General features: G+C 29.1%; 1 long non-coding RNA gene across 1 annotated transcript in view; it reads right to left on the bottom strand.

The window, feature by feature from the left end:
* LOC118074316 (uncharacterized) overlaps positions 1-21,958 on the bottom strand; it is a 62,197-nt gene extending 40,239 nt beyond the window's left edge. The window contains exon 1 of the long non-coding RNA XR_004691204.1: positions 21,907-21,958. This is a non-coding gene — a long non-coding RNA (uncharacterized lncRNA). The remainder of the gene's footprint in view (positions 1-21,906) is intronic.
* Between the last annotated feature and the right edge of the window lie 5,186 nt (positions 21,959-27,144).

The following is a 27,144-nucleotide window of genomic DNA, read 5'->3' on the forward strand; positions in this document are numbered from 1 at the left end:
GACAACTCATTATGAAACTAATTTAGTAATTAAAAATGTTCATAAAAATGACAATGATTCATGTTTATGGAGTACTAAGTAATGAGAAAAAAATCATTATTTGTTTGTGATTGTAATAAATTCTGTAAATGTAAAGATTTCTCATAAAACGTTAGTTTTTTTTTACACGCTGAATGATTTAAGAGCTTCCATTAAATGAAAGGTTCACAAAACAGTTTACGATGTGATCTCATTTATATTAAGGCTCAGTTAAAAATATGTTCTATATCAAAATCAAGCGGACATTTATTGTAACAAAACTAGAGCGATGTATGAACGTCTTTCATTTTTGAAAGTAAAAGTACGAGTATTTTATGGATACATTGTGATGGACATGGAAAATGAATATTTGAGAGAAACAATACCCAGTAGACATCAAATGGTTACTATTCAAAATAAAACTTGTAAATAGTACCTGTATTAAACAAAATAACTTTACGTACCGGAAACGTTACGCTCGAATCGTTGATATGAAGAGCAAACAATAAATAAATAAACTAAAAAAGTGTCATTGAGTGTTTTTGAAAAATCTGGAATTAACTAATAGAATGCAAACATTGTTCAAAGATAAAAAATAAAAATGAATGACGCGAAATGAGTGTGAATATATGCAAAGATATCAAGTTAGTGGAAATAAAAATGATGAAGTGGAAAGTAGTTTGAGGAAAAAGAGGAGAATAAATTTTTTATTCTATATATTTACCGAGTCGTCAGCGTAACGTGACCGATAATGAATATCGTATTACACAACGAGTGTTTTTTCGTGTCGTGTCAAAGCAAAAATTAAATGTTATGGATAATTCATGACGACAAAGAAGAGAAATAAAACAGTGGGCGAAGAGGATAAAAAAAAAGATTTTTTTTCTTTCCTCCAAGTCCATGGGGTAAAGTTGATGCTGAAAAAGCATACATTTACTGCAGAGATATCGTTAGACTAGATAGGAATAATTTATTGTACATACTTATCATCTACGATGTTTACTAAATAAAACAGTAAAAGAAACGCTGAAAAAAAACTGACAAATTATTTCTTGTTAATTTAATTTTTCTTCCTTTGTATTGTTCCACCAGTAATACCATATCATTAATTCCTCATTTCGCAGATAGATAGATACTCGTAATAATTAATCTTCCATTTATTCAGTTGGGATAATACACTTGATGATCATATCAATTGTGAAAGGAGAAATTTATTGTACCGTTCATTACGTTATAAGTAATATTTATTTTTATCATCACAGACTTAATTCGTGTATTTGAAAGGATTTCGTAATATGCTTGTTCTTATTGTAGTGCATGATTGTTGAACTTGGTTAATTCTTAATAACTCCATTCCATCATTTGAAATAAAAAAAAAGACAATTGAAGAGATGTTTTTATTTTACAATAAACCTAAATTAATTTTTTAACAAAAATGTTTCTCAAAGTATATTTATCACTGTTGAAAAAATGGTGGTTTTAGTAATTATTTTTGTAATTTAATTGAATTGAATTCTAAATTTTTATGTTACAAATCTTGACAAACTTTAAATAAACAGTGAAAGTAAACAAAAATTCCGAGATGGAGAATAAACTTTAAATTAAAAAATCTAGGGTAATCAAATGATTAAAAATGAAAAATTGCAGCCTCATTACTACTTTTAAAGACTAATTATTCACGTTGACTGGCAGCGCTACCAAAAACCATGCGCTTTATTTTCATCTATTATTCTGGTTATAACTTTTTTCTTTGTAATTTTTGTTAAAAGAAAAAAAATGCTTCGGGCAATTCACGTTGTCTCCATTCTCTATTTAACGACTTGCTCACGTTAAACAAAGTAAACGGTTCGTCGAGAGTTTACAAGTTGGAGTCTTTTGCAAAGTGAGAGTCAAGGAGATCGAAAACCACAGGGCGTTCGCGTGGTCGGGTAGCATTTAATAACCGTGCTTGGCGTACTTCCAAATGAAAGCTAACCAAGCACAAGTCTTCATGCTCGGTTCAAGTTTCTTTTCGACTTGGCCTGAAGAATTTAATTGCCTGACGTAGTAAATGTAGATCTGAATGAAGATGTAGCAAACTTTTAGCCAACTATACAATTGTTGTACTGTCTGTTTCCGTCTTTTATTTTTATATGTATCCATTGTCACGCTACATGTTTTTTATTATAAAAATCTCCGTGGATTCAATAGATGACTCAATATAAGTACTGTAAAGATATAGAATATTAGGAGTATTGGAGAAAAAGTAAACATAAAAGAATGAATAGAAAACACGACAAAGCGATTACTCGTGTAGAGAAATACTCTAGAGAAATCAACTTGCTGGTAATGGAGAACAGTCTCAGCTTCAAATATATCAGCACAATGCAGCGATGAAAGAAGAAACCGTTAGAAGCAACTATCAAGGCGTCTATGGAGACGACAGATAGTTGGAAAGGTGCCCGAAGGAGCCAAGCTCACGATTGTAGCTTTGAGTAACTAATAATAAATACGAGGAACAAAAGTAAGTGGAACACGAGACTTTGCACATACCTACACGCAAAATTACCAGGAATACAAATTTCACTTGCATTTAGTGTTTCTTTTTTTATTCAAATGCTTAAAATTTTAATTTTCTTTTATGAATTTAGAGATAAAAATTCAAAATACTCAGGGGAAGATTCGTTAATTTTCCTAGATATGAAATTTTAAATTAAACATATTCGTACTTTTATATTTTGAAATTAATTTTATCAAACGTGGTTATTTCCTTTTATCTATCAAGACACTTTTTGATAAAATTATCTTTTTCATTTTATCTATTTAAGTTACTCCAGCAATTTTCAATCCTTTTAAGATAATTTTCTTTTCTCACTGTCAGAGCTTTACACCCCTAATGGAGGGAGCTCTGAGTCATCAAAAGTTAATTTGTAACACGAAATTTTGGCTTTAAATTTCATTTACTTTAATTATCTTTATCAAATTAATTTACGGATATTTATTAACAGAATAATGTACAACGAAGGAGCTTTTTTTTTCTTGTTTTATTGATGTTATAATTTTAAGAGTATTTTTTTACCATAAAAATGGAAATTTTAGAAAATTTTCATTTTCATTGAAAATTATATCAAAGAAGCAACATCTTTAATCCTGAAAAAACAAGGTCACAAAGATTCTTCTCAAGTAGACTACGATCTTTAATATTTTCAGAATGTAGTTTTAAATAAAAAATTTATTAAAAAAATAACATGATATATTGAATTAAATATGACCTCAAAAAAAGATGAATTAAACATTCAAAGCTGCTTTTCAATTAATAGATATTACGATTAAACAAAAATTGCCATTATTGTTTAAAATTTACAACGTAAATATGGAATTCTTACATTTAAAGTAATTTTTTCTGAAGCTTTACAAAAGTATTAATTTTCTTTTAAAATCATCATTTAAAATGAAGCATTACAAGCTTTAATTACACACTTTTTTGGTATAAAAAACTATTTAATTAATTGAATCCAAAGTTATCAATTATATTGACCCCATTCACTATTAACCTTACTATATAAATGTACATCAAATAAATGGAAAAATATCGTCACTAATAAAAATAAGAATACATCTGATTTTGATTTTCCATAAAGATTTTTATGACTTAGTTATTGTTCTATCTCAGTAGATTGCTCGGGAAATTCAGAATCCTTTGAAAGTAATTTTTCACCCAACCCTTTTGTCCTAGATAAGTTTGTACTTTTAAAGCTGGTAGCTTGAGACGTGAGTAAACGAAGGACGAGTAAGGACAGGGAGCCAAGGAGTTACAGTGGTTGTCGTGAGCCAAAGTAAAAGAAAACGAAGTAAAGAAAAGAGGTAGTCGACGTTTTATAGTCTTGGTTAGATGGTCCAGAACGTACTAAAGAAATAAAAAAAATACGAGCGAACGTGTATAGTCTAGAAAATGGTTCAACGCATTACCGTTACGCTCTTTCCATTAACCCCTTCTTGTTGGACACTGTTGGTCACTCCAGAGGTATCGAGAACACCAAGGACTATCGGACATTATCCTACTGATCAACGGCAGCACATTTACATCTAGTAAAAAATTTAAATTTTCGACCAAAGGGAATTTAAATGAGTGCATTACGAGAATAAAAAATTATCTCATATGTTCGTTGTAAATTACTAAGTACTTTTCATTAAGTTGGCCTATGAATAAAGATTAATTGATACAAGTCATAAATGAAAGAGTAGTGAAAGTTAAATTAATATTGAAGGGAAAGATATACGTGTTCTAATTACTGAAATTGCCAAGTTAAGCTAACTTGAATTTCCAAACTCAGAAAGGAAATCCTCGCCATCGTAACTAACTCTATTCGTATACTACCTCTCGAAGCACTATCAAAATCATATTTCATTTTAATAAAATCTTAATCCCCTCTCAACTATAAATATTTCTATTTATGAAACTAATGTTTGTAATCTGTTGATAAGTCCTTGCTGAATTATTTTAAAGCAAAATAATCATTCTGGCTATTCATAAAATAAAGATAATTTATTATTTTATTCAAATAATTCTTACTCAGTTTTTCCAGAATGAAACATACAAAACTTATTTAATTACATCTCTGAAAAGTAAAACTAAAAATTGTAATCTATTTTCATGCTCATGGTTACATGTTCACTTATATGCATTCATTCTCAGTAGGAAGCAAGGGCAGTTCATTTCTGGTTCAACGTTAGACCAAGGTTAAAGATGTACGTCAAATGTTAGATCAGTAATGTTTGGAATGTATGCCTAGAGGTTAATGCGTAAAAAAAATCATTATTCAAAATATTCAATCACAGTCTTTTTGATTGATGTTTTTTTGTATTCAATACTCACACATTGAATATAATATAATATTAATCAAGGGAACAAAATAGGTCATTTTTACTCGGATATATTAATGATGGTGTACACCCGGATAGAGACACACTGTTTTGTTCACACGGTAAACACACAAATTTTTATCATATTGTCACCGCAAGTTAACATTTTTCATAATGTTAAAGGTAGAAAAGTAATGGTATTTTTTTCTCTGAAGGAATCAGTAACCGAATTTGCACTGAAAATCAGTTGATAGTCACTGAAGTCTCTAATGAAATTTAAGAAAATTAAAGAACTCAAAATTATCTTCTATTTTTTTTTATGACCACAGTTGTTAATTTGTCTCCGGCTTATCCAAGCTGCTACAATATTTTTTACCAGAATATTTTCTTAATATAAGTACTCCATCATTAATTTAATAACAACTGTTATTCTATGATTTTAGACTTTTATTTCATGCATGTAATTTCTTTTCTAAAAGACAAATTATTGAAGAAAACGAAATAAAATGAATGATTGATGCTACTCCTTCTTCATATATTAACTTCACCCCATTTTATTTTGCTGGAGGGAAAAAAACTTAAACGATTGAAAAACAGAATTACGAAAATGTAGGATTGAAGAGTGACAAAATTCTCATGCATTATCGATTGAGGGAACTAAAAAGGAATCTGAAGAAAATGATTGTTTAATTTAGTAGATAGGTCTCACATTGGTCAGACAATGTACTACTTCACTGTCTACTCTATGAAGATAGAAAATCTGAAAAAAACGATTTCTCTTTCCTTTAACACGTTTTCAATTGAGGCAGAAAAAATTGATTTTTTTATTCCTTTCCTTAGTCTATTCTTTTTTGAACATCTGGATTGCAAATATCCAAAGTCTTTAGCTTTTTTCGTTTTCTACTTTGAATCTAACTTAGTACCTATACTTGGATGCCATTCCACGTAATTTATGAATTTAATATTCGCCAAAAACATACGTTCTTTCTTCATCGGTCTTACTATAGTCCAACATTTTCATTTCCATGCAAAAATTCGTGTTGATAAAGTTCTGATATATTATTAAATTTGTAAAAAATATTGTTATAAATTTTATAATTCAGCTGTAGCATAATATTAATAACTATTAATTCTATTATTTTATTTTACGTGTTAAAAAATACGTTACACTTTTTAATAAATAAAATTATTCTCTATATAAATAAGAGTTCTGTCTGTCTGTCTATTCGAAGTAATCTCGGAAACGGCTAATCCGATTGCGACCAAATTTTGCGGACATGTAGAGGACGTTGTCGGAAAGGTTATAGGCTACTTTTTGTTCATCCAAATTGTTTATAACAATTGAATTTGTCATAAACAATGGCAAATGGGATATGTTCCAAGTATTTATTTATTTATTTCAGAAATTAAATCCTAAGATGAAATTGAAAATGAAAAACATTGATTTGAAAATATGCTTATCACCTAAATTACATTATGATGTGTATAAGTCATTTTAAAATTCAAAAAGCCATCTTGCCCCATGGATCCCATAAATACTTCTTTAATCAATCTATTACTATGTAATGTAATTATGCACATTACGCCGACGAAGTCGCGAAAACCAGCTAGTTTATTTATAAATTTATTGATACATTTATTTCATGTTGTTGCAAACAAATGAAGCTCAAACATGGTTATATTGTAAACTTTTTCAACTTACTTTTATTTTTCATGTTTAACTGGAATATTTACTATTGTATACTTGTGATGAAATTAAATAAACTGAATTTTTTATATTCTGGTGTTTTATTCTAGAAATTTAAAACCGATGAAATTGTTTATCAATTTTTTCATTATTGTACAAATATTATAAATATCGTCAATATCCTGGTATTTAAAAAACAATTATTTTTTAGTATGTTAGAAAATGAAAAGGCAAAAATTTTTTAATTATTAAAAGGAATTTAACATTTATATTTAAAGATTCACAAAATGTTTGTAATGAAAATTCTTTTACTGCAACTTACTGAGATTAATAAATACTTTAATGTTTTATAACACATCGAACAATATTTTTATTCTAAAAAAATTTTTATATCGATCATATAAACACGATTTTATCGCCTCTCTAGTTCTAAGATATCTATGGGAGTGACAAGCAAGTCTGTAAGCCATCATCTTGGCTTATTGTGGGATTTCTCAAGTGATCTTTACGAGGCGATTCACGCATTTCCTGAGGGACATGTATGTGTGAACTATACGGGCACTCACATGCGTATTTCGATATCAGAGAAATAGGAAACCGAACAGTTCAATGTTTTATAGGTCCTTTGGGCTACGTCTTTGATATCTGACTTTGTAAGGATCGTCTCCGACAGTATTCTTTCGTGTTATACTGCCTCTTGTTATCAGCTAGTTTTCTTTCTCTTTCGGTTGCTATAAACTCTTAGGATAAGACGTCTAAGCCCTTACAACCGAGTCAGCATGTCAAAAAAAATTAAGCCCGTAAGAAAAGACTCGAAAGGTGACATAAAACGGAGTAGAAACTTTCTATTTATTATCTCTGAGACTAAAGTCGAGCTAGGGATGACATTTGCAGTTTCATGAAAAAGTAGAATTTTTTTTTATTAATCTAAATTAATAGATAATGATAATTACGAGTATGAACTTATTATTATTAATAACTTACAGTGTAATCCGAATTCACCCGAATATATGTCTGTATTTATGTGAATGCAAGAGGTTTCATTTTATCTCGAAATTGTACATGACGGTTAATTTTTTCATTTATTTGTAGAATAGGAAAAGGTAGAGTTTACCTTTCGAGAAAAATACTCCAATGAAATTATGAATGATTAATCTGACTTAATCTACTGATTTTTTTCAATGAACTATAATATATCATAGTTTATTGAAAAAAATCAGTAGGGTAGATACAAAATATCTTTAATTACTTACTAACTTTCTGGTATAGAAGTGCCTTTTCAACGACCAACACCTACTTATATTTCCAAACAGAATACTTGTTCCACTCCTTTTCGTCAGTCCTAAACTCGGAAACTACATTTTAGAATTTTCCCTAATATAAATTAAAGAAATTCTTAGTAAACAAAGGATATAAACAAAGGAACATAAAATAAGGAGAATCCTTAAGAAACAATTATTTGTGAACTATTAGAAAAAAAATATGGACTTGACCTAAACTAACAGACCAGACATTGTCGATATTATTATTTTTCCAATGCTCAGAAAATGCATTTAAAGTAATTATAATAGAGTAAATATCTGTGGCCCTAGTCTGGCTTTACTGTTGGGCCTATGTAAATGTTTAAATAAATAAATTGTGGTATCATATAACCATACAAACTTAAAAATGAATCTCTTCGACAACTAGAACACGACAATATGATCTTTTGGCGAATAGTATTGGACCATGATGATCTAGGTGACATGTGTGTGCTGATTTTCTTCCAAAGTAAAACTTTCGTCGAAAAAATAACACATTTGAGTCTTTCTGCAATTTTTTTTTTCTCTTTTAAACCAATTCTAAGATTCGCTGTTAAACCTTCCAGAGGCCTATGTTTGTTCGCGATCGAATTTTTAAAATCCTAAGTTCATCTTAATTTGTGTTTTCACTGAATAAAGCTTCGTTGTAATATCTGACTAAATTTTAACGAACTCAAGAGTCAGTTACAGAATCCAATCGGTAATGTTCGTTATATCAGAAAATCGTTTGACGTGTCGGTCCTGTACTCATAAGCCAGATTTCAACATATGCATTATAAGAGATATATTAGTACGAACAACTAAAAAAAACGTCGTTCATCTGAGGCAATGAAAGTTTCCGTCAATATTTATATTATTGATTTAATACATAGAAAGAAATTATTCATTTGGATTCTCGGATTCAATCATGATATCATAAATCGTTTTTGTGGAAACTTAGAATTCAAATGCACAATTGGAACCATATCAGTTAAACTTCCGTTGCAGAACATTTTATTTTTTTTTAAACCATAACAACTATTAGATATTGACGAGAGGTAGATCAATTTTTTACCTACGCATTCTTTTGATACATTTTACAAATCTAAAATCTTTAGGGATCATATCAGACGTAAATTAGATCAATATAAATATTTTTTCGTTTCAATTGTTGATCAACAGTTGCGTTAAGAAACGAAAGTTTTTTGCAACACTTTTAACTTCATTATATTAAACAATAATCAAAGCTAATAAAATTCTTTAAAACAAATTTATCATTATTTTTATAATAAAAAAATTTTATCAGAATTTCTATTGATAATTAACTGAAATTTTTAATGTCTACACACAATAATTAATTCCAGAAGATTACAAAATCAGATAAACTATGTAAAAAATTAATTTTGTGAATGAAATAGTTAACATTAAATAAAATATGTAAACAGTTAACAACGTCATATAAAGTTACAGATATAGATGGTGATAATAATTATTTATGTTCTTACATTTGCAAGGCAAAAGAAATATTAGTATTCCTCATACAGCCCGATAAATTATGATTAACTGTTCTCAATTTGCACGCTCATATTTGAGCTTATTTTACCTGAGACTCAAAGTGGATTCATTAAATGCAACATTAACATATATTCTTTAAATACATTCATACTTGTTCAACTTTTATAATTTTTCATCTCACTTTAAATAAATTATCTTAACAAAATATTTCTTTGTCCATGTTCTTTATTATTTTATTATCCTTTTCTCAATTATTTTATTTCATCTACTTTTCAATTTCATCTGATTCTGTTATTATTTTTTTCACTTGTCATTTTTACAACCTTCATTTGAAAATATTACTTGAAAATTTCGGTAATTTGTTGTCAGAGTGAAAATAGCTATTTTTCAAATTTCATTTTAAAAACTGTCGTAAACATGAAACATGAATGAAATAATAAAAAGTTCTGGGCAACTACGTTTACTCACTTTTTTTTTATTGAATTTTCAGTTGATATATACTTTTCAAGGAAAAACGTAATATATATTAGAAACCAAATGGTATTTTTGCTTTTAATATAAAATCAATAGCTTTCAGAGCTATTCGTAAAGTCTATAATTCGACGATGTTGTTTTCTCATAAGTCATAAGTCATAATAAATAAAGCCACGTTCAGATTTTCTGTTTTTTTCCATTAATTCTCAGCAACAGATTATTCTGTGAATGTCGACTATTTTGCCAACAAAAAGCTATTCCTTATTCGGAATCATTGATTGAATTCTGGCAATTTCAATTGTCTAACAACAGCATACTCCACACCGAGAAATAGCCAAATAAATAATTCAAGAGTCAAGACATTTTGTCTGGGGCTAAGAATTATTCGCACGAGTTAACGTCATGGAGAAGGCGTAATCTAAGTTTCACGTCCACTCGGTGAAATTGGAATTTCCAGTGGTTTAGGGAAGAAAAAGAAAGACAGACGGATTCGTAGACTGCTACTGCTTTAGGGTACTAGTTCGCAAGCTTTCGTGCACGCGGGACCATCCAAATTCTCTTGAGTTGCAGCATATGAGTTTAATCCTGATGCTGCTACAACTCAAAGAGGCGTAAAGCCTTTAGATAAGATCCAACTTTCAACACGGATCAATATCTCTCCGTAAAGCGTAATTGAATTCACCTTTTTATATGAAAATCGACACTTTGTTTAGCAATTCTAAGTTGGTTGAAGCGTTAAATTCTCATTGTAAGTTTAAAACGACGGTAGTTTTTATTAGTTACAAATTACTTGAATTAAATTAGATCATTACCAATTATTATTCTTATTCAATTCCAGTTGGTATAACGGTTTTTTGCAGTAAATTAATGACAAATATCCAGAGAAATACGAAAATAACGGAATATGAAATACCAACATGAGTAGTAACTAAATAAGGAGTTCTTGTGTATTTGGAATGATGGGATTCCAAATTCAGAACACTATTTACTCTAATAATGTTAATCTGTCAATTAATTTAGGTTGGTCGCAATCAAAGTCGTTATCAAAATTTACTCAGTAATTATTGGGTTAGTCAACAAATGAAAAAAAATGTAATTTTTCTTTTCATGGAGGACATTATTCCTATTACCCTAGAGGTCACAGAATTACGACTAGTTTTTGTTTTAATTAAACAAAATAGGGCATTTAAATAGAATTAATTATTCCTTGCTTTACATTTCACATTTAAATAACATATATATTTATAAACTATGCTAGAAGATTTAACAAAAATATAGAGCATACTATATAAAATGGAGTAAGTTTTAATGATTTTCCATAATAACCTGTTAATAGAAAGCACGAGAGAAAATTTAATTTTCTCAGTGCCAAAGCAAATTGTCTATGTAACCGTAGCAGCCTTCATACCGTCGAGTACTTGCAACGGCACGAAATAATATAACAAGCATGCTAGCTGGAGAATGGTTAAAAGAAAACGACAATTTTATCCTGTTAGTTGTAAGGGTATGCTGAGAAATATTTATGCTACTATAAATCCAAGAAACCAAGAGGTAACATCAGGTGTATATATATTTATACAATAAGAAAGAGGTTTCAGGCTGATGTGATACTAAAATAGAAACATAAGAAAATCCCTCGAGCCTGTAATCTTTTCGATAAAACTTACTTTCAAAGTTACCTCAAGTTCCGAATCTTGTTAACTGAAATATTTTGTTTTCATTGATTTTTATACTAAATGATTTGTGTTGTATAAACTACACTACCCAATAACCTATATTTAAGATAAAACTTTTTCGTGTTATTGCTGATTACCACTATTACTCGATAATAATTTTCAAATAAATTGCTTTAATCTTCAAAACTGCAATAGAAAGCTCTCCATGATGTTTTCAATTATGCTAGAGATTATTATTGATTCTTTGGAATTTCGAATTAATTCAGATAGACATTGACGCTAGGAAATGTGAACTCGAAATTTTTCTCAATAAGTGGTTAATCAGTAATTTCAAAAAAATTTTTGTGTAAAGAATATTGAAAGGAACTGCAGTTTTTATCAATATATAATTATTTATTGATTATGAAAAAAAATCTAAAATAAATAAATAAATAAATAAATAAAAAGGTTAAAAATGACACTCGACTCGCTTCTTTGAATGTTGATCATATTGTATAATAGCAATTAGATGGAAAAATATTAAGTTTATGAGGAATGTAATGTAATACGTAAAACTGTCTGTTATTAACTAAATTTATAACAAAAAGCATTAAAAAATTTTGAAGCATTATGATATACATTCAATACTCAATTGTTTGATGTGGTTGTAATAAATAACTAAATATTTAATTTTATAATCAATAAAATTTTAATAGACACTCATAAATATTGCATTTTATAGAATATTTGAAAATATACGAAGTTTTTTATATTAAGAAAAGTCAATAAAATGCAATAATGTTGAAGCCATTTAAAGAGTAATTTCAAGCTTTTAGGTATGAAATTGAATTATCGACTGCTGCATTATTTGTAATACTTTTCTTTACTTTCGTACGTGAGCTCAATTATCGAAGTGATTGACGATAAAGTAAAAACAAAAATTCTTTTCAGTAATTGTCAAAGTAAATGACATCAATATTTTAAATTATCATTATTATTAAAACGCTTTTCTTCAATTACTAATTTTGGTAAAACTAAAAAACAAATGATCTAAAAGCAACTAAAATATAATTTGATGAAAAATATTTTAAAAACGTACAAGTTTTGAATTTTTTATTTCGTAAAAATAGTTTTTCTACTTTTTCTCTTTACCAATAATTCATCACTAGAGAGACTTTTATAGCATAGTTTTTACGTGGCTATAACCACGAAGAAAATATAAAAATTTTCTATTTTCATCGTAAAATACCGTTGACGCTTTCAATTAAGTCTGAAGGTTAAGCAACATTCAAAATCGATAAAAAAATTACCAGATATTTAATAACATAATTAAGATAAGAAAAAAATCATAAAGGAAGGTGTTCGTAGTCAATAAATAGATTAAATAAAAATTAATTATTTTTAATTTTTAACAAACAAGTAACAAGAAAATATGATTATGATCCACGATAGATAAAGATTAGAGAAAAAAAGGGAAAACAAGGTAATTTTTTTCCAATGACCGGGTTAGATAAAAATAAGAGAAAAGATTAGAATTTGTTTCTTCTACAAGCTTTTTGTCCTTGTAGAAAACTACCTCACCGTCAATTTCACGCGTCGCTCTTCGGGCTTTTTCTCATCTCTTTCTTTTCCCTTCCATCATCAACCCCATCCTCCGAGCGTTTTCTCTAACTCCTCCAGCGGTGAATACATTGCCACAGGAGAGCGTGAAGAAGGGTGAGGAATGCCGGTAATTGCTTCCCGGTGAATTAAGAAAAATCGTCGGGTGTCACGCATTGAAAAAGAGAAATAACCTTCCAATGAATGTCGGAGTTTATAGGCCAACCATTTTCATTGCAAAAGATTTCCAATTACAATCAATTATAATTTAAGTCTTTGAAATAAATGGCACATCGCTCAATCCTCATATTAAATAGTGATTTATCAAAGAGAAGCAAATTCAATCAAATATTTGAAATATACTGTTGCTACTTATTGATTTATTTGCTTTATTAAATATCATTTAATCATCTTTTCTTTATTCAAAATGTCATTCCATTCACTTAGATTTAATCAACTAGTAATAAATCATTTGGGAAAATATTTAATACATCTTGAAATAGTACTGCTAAATTAATACAACTGACTGTATTGAATTTTATTTTTTTATTCACATGTCTGATAATTGTTTTGAAATTAAATTTTTTGTGATTTCCTAATATAAATATTTTATTTCTGAATGACAAGAAAACAACAATCAATATTTAATACCCTTAGTATTTTCACAGGCTTCTACAACATTACCACAGATAAACAAAATTACCACAAATATGCTTTGCAATTATGTGTATAATAAAACAACTTTCAATATTCTGTTCATGCAAATTTGATTAGACGGTAAATTCGGAAAACAATAATAATTATATGGTTATCAATAAACTAATCTCGTGGGTTTTTAAATTATAATCAGGGTGAATAATATATGCCACTTTTCTAGATTATAAACTATTTACATAAAATGAATTTGGAAACAAACACTAGAGTTAAAAATGCCAATATCAAAATAAATTGATCCTTTTTCTCGTCAACAAAAAATTATTCACATGTAACTCTAAGACCAAAATACCTATTTGTACTTATCTTTTAATACCATTGCTGTTTTCAGAAAATTTTCCCACAAGAATGATACACGAAAAATCGAGAAAAACCATTAGTAATACTAGAAATAAATTGCTGCCTAAACCTTGTCAAGATAATCGGATATTCGTAAGCCTTATTACCGTCATTGTCTGAAAATGGTGTTGCTAAAAATATGTAACAAGATGATACCTGTTCACCTAACGCACATTTCCCGGAGAACGACTATTGATATATTATGAAACGAACGACAGATTGGATAGGTCGACAATTATGTGTAATAACAATGGCATATAATCCTGATTGATATATTTATAATAAATTACAAACTACTTTTTTGTCCTCAGTAGCTTCTATTATTTTCCATCAAATTAATAAATTCATCTTTGATCCTTCTGGAGTATATAAATTTATACAATTACAAAGTGGTTTTTTTTTTATTAATAAAATAAGAATAAATAAAGAATTATACAAAGAAGGAGATAGAAATAATCTGGACAGATATGCATAAAGAAGAGTATAGTATCTAGTTTCTACTAAACTAATATCAACACCGTCAAAGCTAGCCCAACTCCTCAAGTACATGCAAAACGATTTAATTACAATTATCGATTGCGGATAGTTGTGCAAACACGTTGGGCAGAATAGATCATTGCTAAACCTTTGCCAAACAAAGTTGCATATACAGCTAACTACTCTGTTTATCCATACTATCGAATAGTTAACGAACCAAGGAAAATTATCATTGTGATGAATAGATGAAAGCCATCCCGATATATACTCTATTTAATCAATTGTAAAATATTATTACGCCATTATTTATATTTATTTATTTATGCTCGGCACACAATTAGATTTTATCTAAGTAAATATTTAATTGATAAATTGATGCCTGATGAATTTATTGATATTTATTTTATTAAAAACAGTTTATAGAAAAAATTTTCCAAATAAAAAATGAAAATAGGTAAAACAAAAAAGCAAAGTGATTACAGAAGAGGCAAGAAAAATGGACCATGGGAAAAGAGGCTGCAGAAAAAGAAAAACTGTAAGACCTTTTATAAGAAGAAGAATTAGTAGACTTTTCCATGTCTCTAGCTTCGTGGACTTTGTTTCAATCTTTCTCATATTCTCTTCCTCAAAATCCTCTCTCTAGTAGTCTGAACTTCTTGACCTTAGTGATAATCAATTTGAACTGAAAAATTTTCAGACTCACCAGGATCATTTTTCTTATGTCGAAATGAATTTTTTAAAAATCAAGTGAAGCTAAATGGTTTCTTACTTACAGTCGAAAATGTTATTTATATTGGATAAATTTTTTAACTTGTTGAAATATTTAATTGTGTTCGATCAAATAGGGATAAATAAACTAATTGATATTTATTGAATATCATACTTGAGTGAATTTATATTAGTTAATATTGATGATTGATAGGGAGATAAACATATCATATAAGATTATTGAAAATGTAACAGATGCGAAATAAAATTGAAAAAAAGTGTGTCAGTGTAAGATTAATGTTAGCAACAGAAAGTAAAGAAAATTTTGTCTAGTACTGTCATTTGTCTTATTTCTAATACATGACTCATGAAAACCGAGAAACAACTTTGCAGGTTGTCACTATTTTCATGTCGACAATGTAAATTTTAAAATACCGTTACAACACTTTAGGGTAAATTTTATATGTGTCAAGGGTATTCTACGTTGGCCTACAGTATCGGACATAGAACAGTCTATATATATTTGCCATTTGTAATCCATGGAAAATTGGAAGAAAAATATGACATAACATAAATATTATTTAAAATAAAAACTTTTCATTTAGAAAAAAATTCACAATGTTATTGTTAGAATTTTTTTTTCTCAAGAAGTAATATCAAACTTCTTCTCCTTCATAGCTTTTAGAACTGCTTATAGTAACATGCAGATCAAAGCATAATACTTGATAACACTGTATAGCAGACTAAAAATTTTTTACCCTCATTCGCCTCGGTCGTTGGTTGAGAAGTTGAAGCTCGAAGTAGTGAACCATCAAATAACTTTCATGTATCGACCACATTTGAAAGTAAAACGACGAAAATTTAGTACTGCTGATGAAAGTGCCTTAGGATGTTGGAATAAGTCGGCGTAAAGTAATGGTCTGAGTATCCACCGCAACCTCCAAAAAGTATCAAAGAACTGATGAGATTTTTTTCTTATTGACATCAGCTTTATCCTTAAAAGCCAAATATACCATTTATTTTTTAAATCAACTCCTGGAAATTTTTATGAAAGTTAAATTATTTCATTTCCCATTAACACTACTGAAGAACACAAATTATTTATTCATTAGATAACGATTAAAAATTAATGAAAAGTATCTTCCTGTCTAAAAGAAAGATAAATAACGATAAAAATTTATTTTAGTTTATTTCTAATTTAATGAATTAAAACTGTCTGAAGAACTTAATTTCTTTGTTTATTAAATTAAAATATATTTTATTTATTCTAGAATATTTATTCCATTTCCATGTCATAAATATCATTGATTTCAAATTCTTTCTATAAAGATCAGCCGATTCAATTCAACCATTCATCCAATAGAATGTTTTGTAACAACGATAAATAACATTTTCTTCCATTTTTTATCATCATGAATGTTGTTTGAATAGAAATATCCTTATTTCTTTAAAATGAAGTAATGAAAATTACTACCAATCAGTTCCTATTCACTGATTATCTGTGTTAAGTCTACCACTGATTAAAATAGCGATTGATGTATTACTTGTAAAATAATGTCATTTGTAAATAATTCATATTGAAATGTTTTCACTGATTTATTTTCATAGAATAATATTTCATTTATTTTTCATCTATCCCTCTATGAATAATAAAAATAAAATTATTTTCTCAATCATTCTTTCTATACATAGAAAGAAAAATATACGGCGTCAAAAAATCAATTAAATTCTCGGAGTTTTAAAAATTTACTGAGTTTCGTTCATATCAAGACAGATCTATAATAAATGAACGAAAGTTGTTTGTCCGTAAAATTAAGAACTAATCAGATCTAATTAGATTAAGCAAGTTTGGGATTAAATCTATCAGTTTCATTGATTTTCTGTCAAGTTATCACAGTTAACTTTTTTCACTGATTAACATTTTTACAGTCTTGATTTTTTTTTATTTTGAAGCAAAACTTCTGCTACTATATAATTATTTCTTTCCAAGCTAAATTCATTTAAAAAGATTTCAATTTTCCTGGTTTTAATAGAAATAATTATTTATTCAATTTAAAAAAAAAGGTGGGCGTGAAAAAAACTTTGTCCGTACTTTAGGTCGTTAAAGTCATCAAAAAATAGTTTATTTCTGAAAGATAAATATGGAGATAAAGACATTTATTTGAAATTAAGATAAATTATTTTCCCTGAGAGATGTGATAAGTAGCAAATAATTTAAGTACTTGGAACACAATGGATATATAGTGAGGAAAAAAGTATATAATCTCGTGATCTCTTAGATATACTCTCATGGATTAAACGGTGGCAACTTAATTTTTTTTTCTACCTCTAAGGCGATTCAGAACCACAAGTGTGCTCAATTTTCTTCGGCAAAGCGATTTTCCAAGAGGCAATTCGGTGCTGGTGGTTTCTCTCTGGAGAATCTCCACACTGTCGAGATCTTGCGGAACTAATTCCCGCAAAAGTGGTCTATTATAAACGAAGATAAAACCCAATGAGAATATTTCGATATTAAATGAAGCGCGTTGAAAAATTATACTGACGAGTGATCAAAGAATTATTCCTTTTTTTTTTGTATTATCTCAAAATGTGAAATATAATTATAAGATTTTACCATACGTATTTATATCTTTCTTATTTTTTGAATAAAATCTCAGAATAATATTTTGTTTAAATTTTAAACTGTCAATAAATAATTAAATTTAATGAGAAATAAACAAACAAATGATTATTTTCTAATGCAATGTGATTTTTTATCGTCATTTTTTAAACTTAAAAATGAAATAAAAATAATCGAAAGCCATAGAAAAATATACTACCTCAACAATACAAAGGAAAAAGTTCAAAGAATGAGTCAAGAAACCATTGAACAACGGAAAATTAAAGAAAGTGATTGAAGAAGAGCTGAAAAATCAACAACTGCCAAGAGACATATTGTTTCAATTTACAATTCCATTATCGCAAAACGTATATACCACAAAGAAATAAAAAAAACTCAACTCATACATTTTTCTGAATTTTCTTCCTGAATCTATTTTTCTCTAGTTACAATTTATCAGACACATTCACATACACTTGTCATTTTCTTATTTTTTAAATTCTTTTCTTCTTCTTCTTCTTCTTGCCGAGCAATGACGTGTAGATTTAGCTCTCCAACAAATTTCGCTTTACTCTTTGCTCACTCATACTGTACTTGGTCATGTCTCTACCATACTTCCCTATCTATTCGCTTTTTGTTTCGCTACTATATCTTTCTCCCACATCAGCTGTGCTACAGCGCTCTTGAGATTTCGCAAAGCTCTTATGTATACCCCCTGGCACTCGCTGCACTCACTCACTAGGTACACTCAGACCCCATGTTCGTCCATTTACTGATTCTCTATTCTAGATACGAATGAAGTGCAAGATAAAAAAGTATTCCTCAATGTTTTTGTTTTAATTTTGGAACAATAACTTGACTATCTTCATTATGCCATTGTCATTACTATGCTTCTTGTTTTAATTTATCCACCTTTTTCAGTTGCACTAATATACATATTTGAGAGACAATCTAATTAAATCGTAATTAAATTAAAACGAGCGTATCTTGGGTAGCCAAAGGATTACATCGAGGTTAACATCAGTCTAGAATGACACATGACAATTCTAATTGCATCCATATCCGTTTATACAATAGCACGATGGAGAATTAATTCAAGCATCTTGGGGGTGACGGAAGTGGTGTGCACACCAAGGGAAGTCGGAGGTCATGCAACGGGTGTTACGGGTATATGCTAATGGAGATCTCTAGAGATCCTTGACATCTAACATTTGGATTGGTTGAGATATTGTAACTACTTGTACTATTAATCGATTTAAATGTGCTGTGATAAACTCTAAAGCGTTTTTGCAAATTTATTGCTCTAGGCGTCGTATATTTTAACGCTCCTTTCTATTTGAATATTAATTTAAAATTACCTTGAGATATATTTCGAAATATTGTTTAATAATATTTATAGCCATGTTCGAAACTGCTACTTGACCGATAAGAAATTTTTCTTAATACTCTTCAACTATATTTAAAAAAAATAATTGTAGAATTTAAATAAGAAACTTCTTAGTGTATTTATTGAGTACTTTGAAAATAGTAAAATGAAGTAATGTTTGATTAAATAAAATTAATTATTTATTGGCAGAGTATTTATAATTGAAATATTTAGAAATATTTTATGAATGTATTTAATTAGGATAATAAAATATTTCATATTCAGAGTACAGAAATACATTTTTTGTTTAATTTTAAAGAAAATAAGATGTGTTATTGAAATTAGAGACTAGTTATTTTTATTTTTATGTAAAAATTATTTGAATAGTACAACGCTAAAAATTGACTGCAACCATTCACTTTTCTTAAAACTTTTGCACGAACCATATAAATAAAATTCCTAAGAAATTTATGCAACTTTTCTTTTTAATAAAATTCAAAGGGAAGTAAAAGGAAACCATAAATAAATTAAAAATGAAAATAAAAACTCGCCAATTCTTAAAAACATCAGGGATTCTCAACCACGCGACCTCAAATGAAGTTTTTGTAGACATTTTTCTCGTGTTAGACTCTATGACCCGGAAAGTATTCGAGCAAAGGTTCAAATACGAGAACACTAGTGCTCTTTCGACGACCGACTCTCTAGTTTTCGTCTCAAAAAGTAACGAGGGTGAGAGGATATCCTGACTGTCTGCATTTCATTCTTTTGTTACTTGCATGACATTTTTTATGTAGGATAAATTTTATGAACTAAATATCTGTATATATCATCACTTATAAACATAATTTATTTTACAACATTAATTTATTCTTTATCTATTCATAAATTTCATTAATCTTTCATTACATGATAAAAATGTCTAAAAAATAAGCTAAAAAAAATTTCTCATTTAATTTATTTTTAAAACTCCTAGATAAAAGGCTTAAAGCTCTTTTCAAAATTGCTATTTAACTGTGAATAAAACTATTTTCTGCTATCGGTGTAGGTACTCGCACGATATTATTCATGTAACTTATATTTTATGAGCTGAATATCTTAACACATCATCAATAATAAATAATTTTCACGTCACAACTCCAATTAATTTGTTCATTAACTGTAATTTGATTTTACAAAGATCAATACTTTCCATAAGAAAGAAATTCCATTTATCAATAGTTTTATAAGCAATTTAACTTTCTAGTATCAACTCTCTCATCTGTGATTTCTTAAATCAGTTTCTCAAACTTGTATTAATTTTATCAAAATAAATACAATAATTGAAAAAAATAAATTTTACTCCATTATCACTTATACCTTTATTTGCATGACTAATAGATTAATTTTGTGCCATGTTTTCAAGGATGATACATTAAATGATTTTTAAACAATGTATAAACAAAGAGATCACACGATACAAACAGAAATGTTCCATTGTTCGTGATACGGCACAGTATCCAATCAATCAATAACAATCTGTCTGTATAGATATTTAAAGTTTTCCATGTAAATCAATGCTTAGAAATAAATCCAATAAAATGATGTTCGCAACAGCTCTGTAAGGCCCGTGATAAAACGTTGTGTCGAGCGATCAAGTACAATTTAATGTCAGCAATTTAGGGTGGAAGATTGCAAGCTTGAGCTTTCAAGTGAAACGACACAGTAGGAGGAGAAATGGTACGGGAAAATGTTAAATTTGCCACGTTATTAAAGAATCTTCAGAAGCCGCCAGCGGCTCTGCTAACGCTTTCTTCTAAACTCTGATAAAAATCTGCTGAGAATTGAATCGATTCCCTAGAGTCACGTTGAGTTGAATTGTCAGGAGAGGGAATTTAATTTACTTCGTCATGATAGCGGCATATTCAACATAAAACCCGGTAAAATGATAAAGAGAACGTGAAAAGAAATATGGATGTACTGTATGAATCGCATATATTATAAACATGAATTCTTAAATTTTTGATATTTTTTGTATGAATCAGATAACATTTGAATCAATTTCCCTATATTATTGCATCCAATTGTACGTACTTAGGTATTTGGTATTTTTTGTTGAAAGAGAATATAATTTTTCGATATCTGTTACCATTCATAATCGACAAAACTGATCTAAAAATATCCATGAAAAATGAAATAGTAAATAAAAATTATCACTATCTGAAAATGAGTTGATTATCAGCTAACGATAATATAATATTTTACTGACATTTTAACAATCCTTTTATCCTTAAAAAACATGACTAAAATAGCCATTTTTTATCTATAGAAGAATATCTGAATTTGAATATATGAAAAAGACAGTGGACCCATCACTTGATAGCCGTAATGTTTCGAGTATAAAGAGAACTTGTTGAGGCTACATATCTTAAATAATAAATAATAATAGATACATAAAATTGATATTTTTATTGGTAAGACATCTATATCACAACGATTTTTATCGTGAATAATGTAGTTTATCTACGGTCAGAAGGTGAAATGCCGATAATGGGATGTCATAAAACTAAAATATTTTTGCACGGTAACAAAAGACATACAATTTCAAGTTGTCGTCATAACATTTTATGTATCTGCTTGATATTATAGTTACATACCTGCTACTAGGGATAGAATGCATCTACGTAAACTCCGCTCGTAAATCACCTGAAAATAAAAATTGTTCTATTTTGAATGTAATCAACAATTAAAAACAGAAAAAATAATAATATCTGCATCTAACTGCTACCTCTAATAGAATAATATTTTTTAATTACATGACAAAATATTTTTATCACAAAATTGTTAATAAAAATTTTATTTTACAAAAAACAATGTTTTGTATGAAATTTAATAAAAAAATTAAACACCAATTAAGTAAAATTAGAGAGAAAGCTTCAAGGTTTTGATTCATATATCTATATTTTGAGAATTATTTATCAGAAATCTTTTTGATTCCACTGATATTATGAATAATTATAAAGTTCATCATAACTCAATGACATAATCAATTTATTTGTATTTTCCTGGTTATAAAAATGATCAAATTCCGGATAATTTGGTATTAATTATGTTACCATAATGCGACTTATGATAGATTGTTCAGGCTCACACAATTATCCTAATTATTGTGGAATTAAGATCCGATTGTTCTACTGGGATGAACTTAATCAGACACTGGTGAATGACTGTGCATAGGTCACAAGATTGGTCTATACAATTTTCGGATCGAGTCCAGATCAAAGGTCTGGTCAGGTATTTAATCGGGTAATAGGACTCTGACCTCTCACATCTCCTACCACTGCATCCTTACTCTCTTGCTTCCTCTCTCAATCACTCCAGCTCTTTGATTCACCACCGTCAACTTCAAGTGTACACCGCTAACTTAAAGGTATAACTAAATGCATTACTCCACAGATGAGCAGTCTAAGTCAACTTTAAGTTACAGACAGAAAATTCGAAATCCTGTCTAAATGGATTAACTAATCTCACAACTTAAACATCTTCTTATATTAACCTATTAGATTACATCAGTCAATAGAAACATTTTTAGTAATATTGAGTTCTTATTGACTTAAAAATAGATCATGACAGGAAAGAAAATGATCATGACAGCTACTTTAGTAATTAAAGGTAATAAGAGATTAGTGTAGCATTTTAATAAAAATTCAGAGAAGAAATTTTTTGAAATGATCTCGAACATCATTGAGATGGAATTGAAGGAGATTTATTACAGAAGAATAAATGTATGTGTTGTTACTTAATTGTAAATGAAATCATATTTAACTGACGAGTTATTAATCATAATTTTTCATTTGATTAAATAAGTAACTTTCAAGTTTGAGTAAAATTAAAATATTGTATTTTAAAAGGTTTGTATTGAATGTACAACAAATTTTACTCATATCATACAACCGCTTTTTTAGACTTACTTAACGAATTGCCTATTCATTAACTTTAATTTCTCAATCTCAATTAATACTCAACAGATTTTATTTTTATTTTCAGACTTGAAATTTCATGGAAATATCAACAATAAATCTACGACCGAACAAGTAATTTTATAACTAAACCCAATTTATAATAAACAAACGACTAATTTTGCTTAAAGTTGATTATACTACGTAAAATGTATACCCAATTATATTGGGGTGTAAATTTTTTGTCACTGACATGATAGACTCTAAAATATCACAGATAATTACAATTTTTAATTAACATCGACTGAATGACAGTTTAAATTAAACTAAAGATTTATGTATTACTGTGTACTCCCTTGTAGAATAAAACTTGTAAATAACATTGCTGAAAAATATTATAAATTCTCTAGCTAATTAACAAAAAATTCCCTCAAAGATTTACGTTGCCAAGATCGTTGAGACAATTTTCATGTAACGAACAAGTCGGGAATAAAATAAAATGATACTCAGTAGATCTACTTGACGAAGAGATCGTAAAAGTGTGAATTGGGTCATAGAAAAGCACGAAGTTTGTTACTAAATGATATTGGGGTCAGTAAATCACATTGGATAAGCAAAGTATTGATGTCATATCAGTAATGATACGGAAAATTGACAAGATATAAAAACTTGCTTAAAAAGAAACTCAATTGATAAAATAACTTGACCTATCTCAGACGTTTTTTCTTTGCGATAGTTTTTTCATTTCTTCTACATACTCGTCTACTTTATATACAAAAGAATACTCTTGTAAGCTCGAATATTTTCCTCTAGTTATCCTTTAAAGCAAACGTTCTTTTGATTATAAAACATAAGTACATAGAAAACGTCATAAAATAAACGTAAAAAGATATAGACTTATCGAAAAAATATGATGACATAGACGAGAAATATTATACGCATACACTGAGTACTTTTGCATAGGAGTGAAAAGTTTTCTGAAAAGCCTTTAAAAATTCCAATGTCGCATGGATATGCAAAACGCGCAAGAGCTTTCATGATGTGAAATACCAAGCTGGGGAGTTGTGAGGTGGCGTTCACTCAATAATACTTGGCGTAGCTTCATTTATTGGCATTGAATCGTAAAGCGAATGAGGATTCTTCAGTATTTGCATTATAAGAGACTGAAAAAGCCGTTTCAAAATAAACAGGGAATAAATAACTGATTAAAATAAACGTTCTTGTTTAAAAAATAGCTGGTTTTATTGAAAATAATAACGATAATACTAAATTAATACAAAACGTTGCCTATCTGGAGGGTACACCAATGTAGTGGTAATATTAATGCTAATGAGATAAATAACGTAAAGAATGATATTAAGCTACTATTACAATGCTAAAACAATCACAAGTTTATCAGGTTATTTAGAAATTTTAATCTCGATAATTTAATATAGTAAATGTTTGATCTCTATGGTGGAGATGAGGGAATCAGGGGTGATCCGCGAATCGATGAGAGTTGAGCAGCACTGAGTCCAACGATGGTTCTGGAGGTGGTGACGGATGGATCAGCGTTTAATTTGATGTGATTTGATTTGACTTGATTTGATTTGACTGAAAGAAAAAGAATGAAGATGCAATTCTGTCAGACTTGGATCGGACAGATCAAGATTGCTGAAGGATGTAGGAGCATCGCTTCGAAGGTTCGAAATCGTTGGTGCACAAAGAATAAGAGTGATCTGCATAGAGATCTCTGTAGAAGCCCTTTGTCTGCGTGGAGACTCTTCTACAGAACGAATAATCAAGGAAGCATATAGATCCCTGTAGAAGCACTTAGTCTGCATGGAGACCCTTCTACGGAACTAATAGCGGATTGATCTGCGTGGAGATCTCTGCAGAAGCACTTAGTCTCTGTGGAGACTCTTCTGCAGAACTTATGAATGGATTGTTAACAAACTCTTACTTTGACTGAAGATTGTTTGCTGCAGAATCCTCAACGAAGAACCTGGATCAGCTGATGAGTGGTTATCGGGAATTCCCAGTTGACGATGATAACTGCAACCTGGACCACGTCGCGGGAAGATGGTAATCAGCTTTCAGGTAGTTCCAGAAGAAGCTCGATCGCAAGGCAGAAGGTGTCACAGACGTATCGCAGGAACAACTCACTTCACACAATACCCAGAACAACGACAATTCAACGATAGATCGAAAAAAGCAAAGTCCGTGATCTTTCAACGAAAGCGAAAAGGAATCTGTGCAAGATCAAGAAGGACAGGCCCTTGTCTTCCTTGATTTTTGTAGCTCTTCCTCAAGGAGGGAGAACATGGGCGTGGTGGGGTGAGATAAGCATTGGGTGGGTGAAGGAGGTGGAAAGGATTTTCTCACGCCAGCGATAATAAAAAAAAGGTTGGGAAAATCCTTTCGCCAGATTTTGTATTTGAAGTTTTATTGGAAATTTCCCTTTCAATTTTTTCCTTGGTTTTATTGCCAGGACATCTGGAAGGGTTTCGGGGACTCAACATGTGGCTCGCTCATGTAAATTTTTGAAACTCGTAATTTTTAATATACGAGCCATTTTTTATTATTCAACAGTTCTTTTCGCCTTATTTGTCGTACGAGTATTTTTTACACAGATAAAATTATAAAGAACACTTTTTAAAGATACACACTGAATTATTTAATATGGAAATTCGATAGAAATGTATATAAGTTAGCATTTATTTAAGGGGAGCTAGTATGAAATTTGATTTGTTAAAATGATGTATGTGATGATCCACAAGTGATTCAGAGATCTTTGATTTTATAAATTTCATAATACGATAGCTTTACATTCATTTTCATTCATATTTGACACCTGAGAAATAAATTATAGTGCACATAGTGCATGTGCTATCATAAAAAAAATTTACAAAGTACATTTTTCAATAGCTTCCGTTACAAACAATGACTTGCATATCTTGTCATGTTGTTCTATGATTTGTATGTAACTCGTTGAATCTTGGAATATTGAACATTTAAGTAATTTTATCCAAAACTTCGAACGTTTTATAAAATATTTTAGTATATTTTCAATAGCTATTATCAAAGCACTTATAAGTGTAAATTTTATTATGTAAAATATAGAATATGATGCAAATTTGTTCAATAGATGTATTTAATAATTTGCTTAATAAAATCCACTTAGAATTTGATGAACAAAAGAGATTTATATTAATTTAAGTCATCATATATATTTCGAATTTAATAATATTACAACCGATTGGAAAATAATTTATAATCAATATTAAATATAATCTATCAATAATAAATTTAATTTTCCGATAATATAATTTTATTAAATGTAAACATAAAAAAAAGAGACAAAAAATTTAAAGTCATTTGCATTTCGAGGTGTATTTCAATCTTGTACTTTTCAATCCATCTTGTATGCTGATAAGTCTCAGTGAAAAATTAAAATAACATCCGCTACTCTAGAGATATCCGTCAGAGATGAGTGCAAACTTGGATCCAAGTAACATGTAATGTGTTGCTCACATTACCGGTTTTCCTTCCGTCGCTTGACAAGGTATACAGTTGATAAAGTTGTTTCGTCTAAGTCTACCATCAATCATTGTCTTCTTACAGTTTTCTCGCGTGCAACCTGGTCACTGTTTTCTACTTCTCTTCAGTTCTACACCTATGGGAGGAAGCCGTCTGTTGCAAAAGAAGATAAACGAAGTAAAAAGAGACAAATACGAGGTGCAAATCGCTACGTAAATGTGCGGAAGAAATACACAAATATAACGTGTGAGAACGAGAACACGCGATGACACGGTTGAGTTGAAACATTTTTTAAAAGCAACCTCAAACATTTTTCAGTGCCTTTCTTTCAATGCTTATCTTTATTTCAAGTAATCAGCCCACATAACACTTCATCATGAAAATAATGAAAAACTAACACAACTTGGAAATTTGTGT

This window comes from Chelonus insularis, unplaced genomic scaffold (genome assembly GCF_013357705.1).
Source record: "Chelonus insularis isolate UGA/USDA-ARS -01 unplaced genomic scaffold, ASM1335770v1 contig_135_pilon, whole genome shotgun sequence".
In the NCBI taxonomy this organism is placed as follows: domain Eukaryota; kingdom Metazoa; phylum Arthropoda; class Insecta; order Hymenoptera; family Braconidae; genus Chelonus; species Chelonus insularis.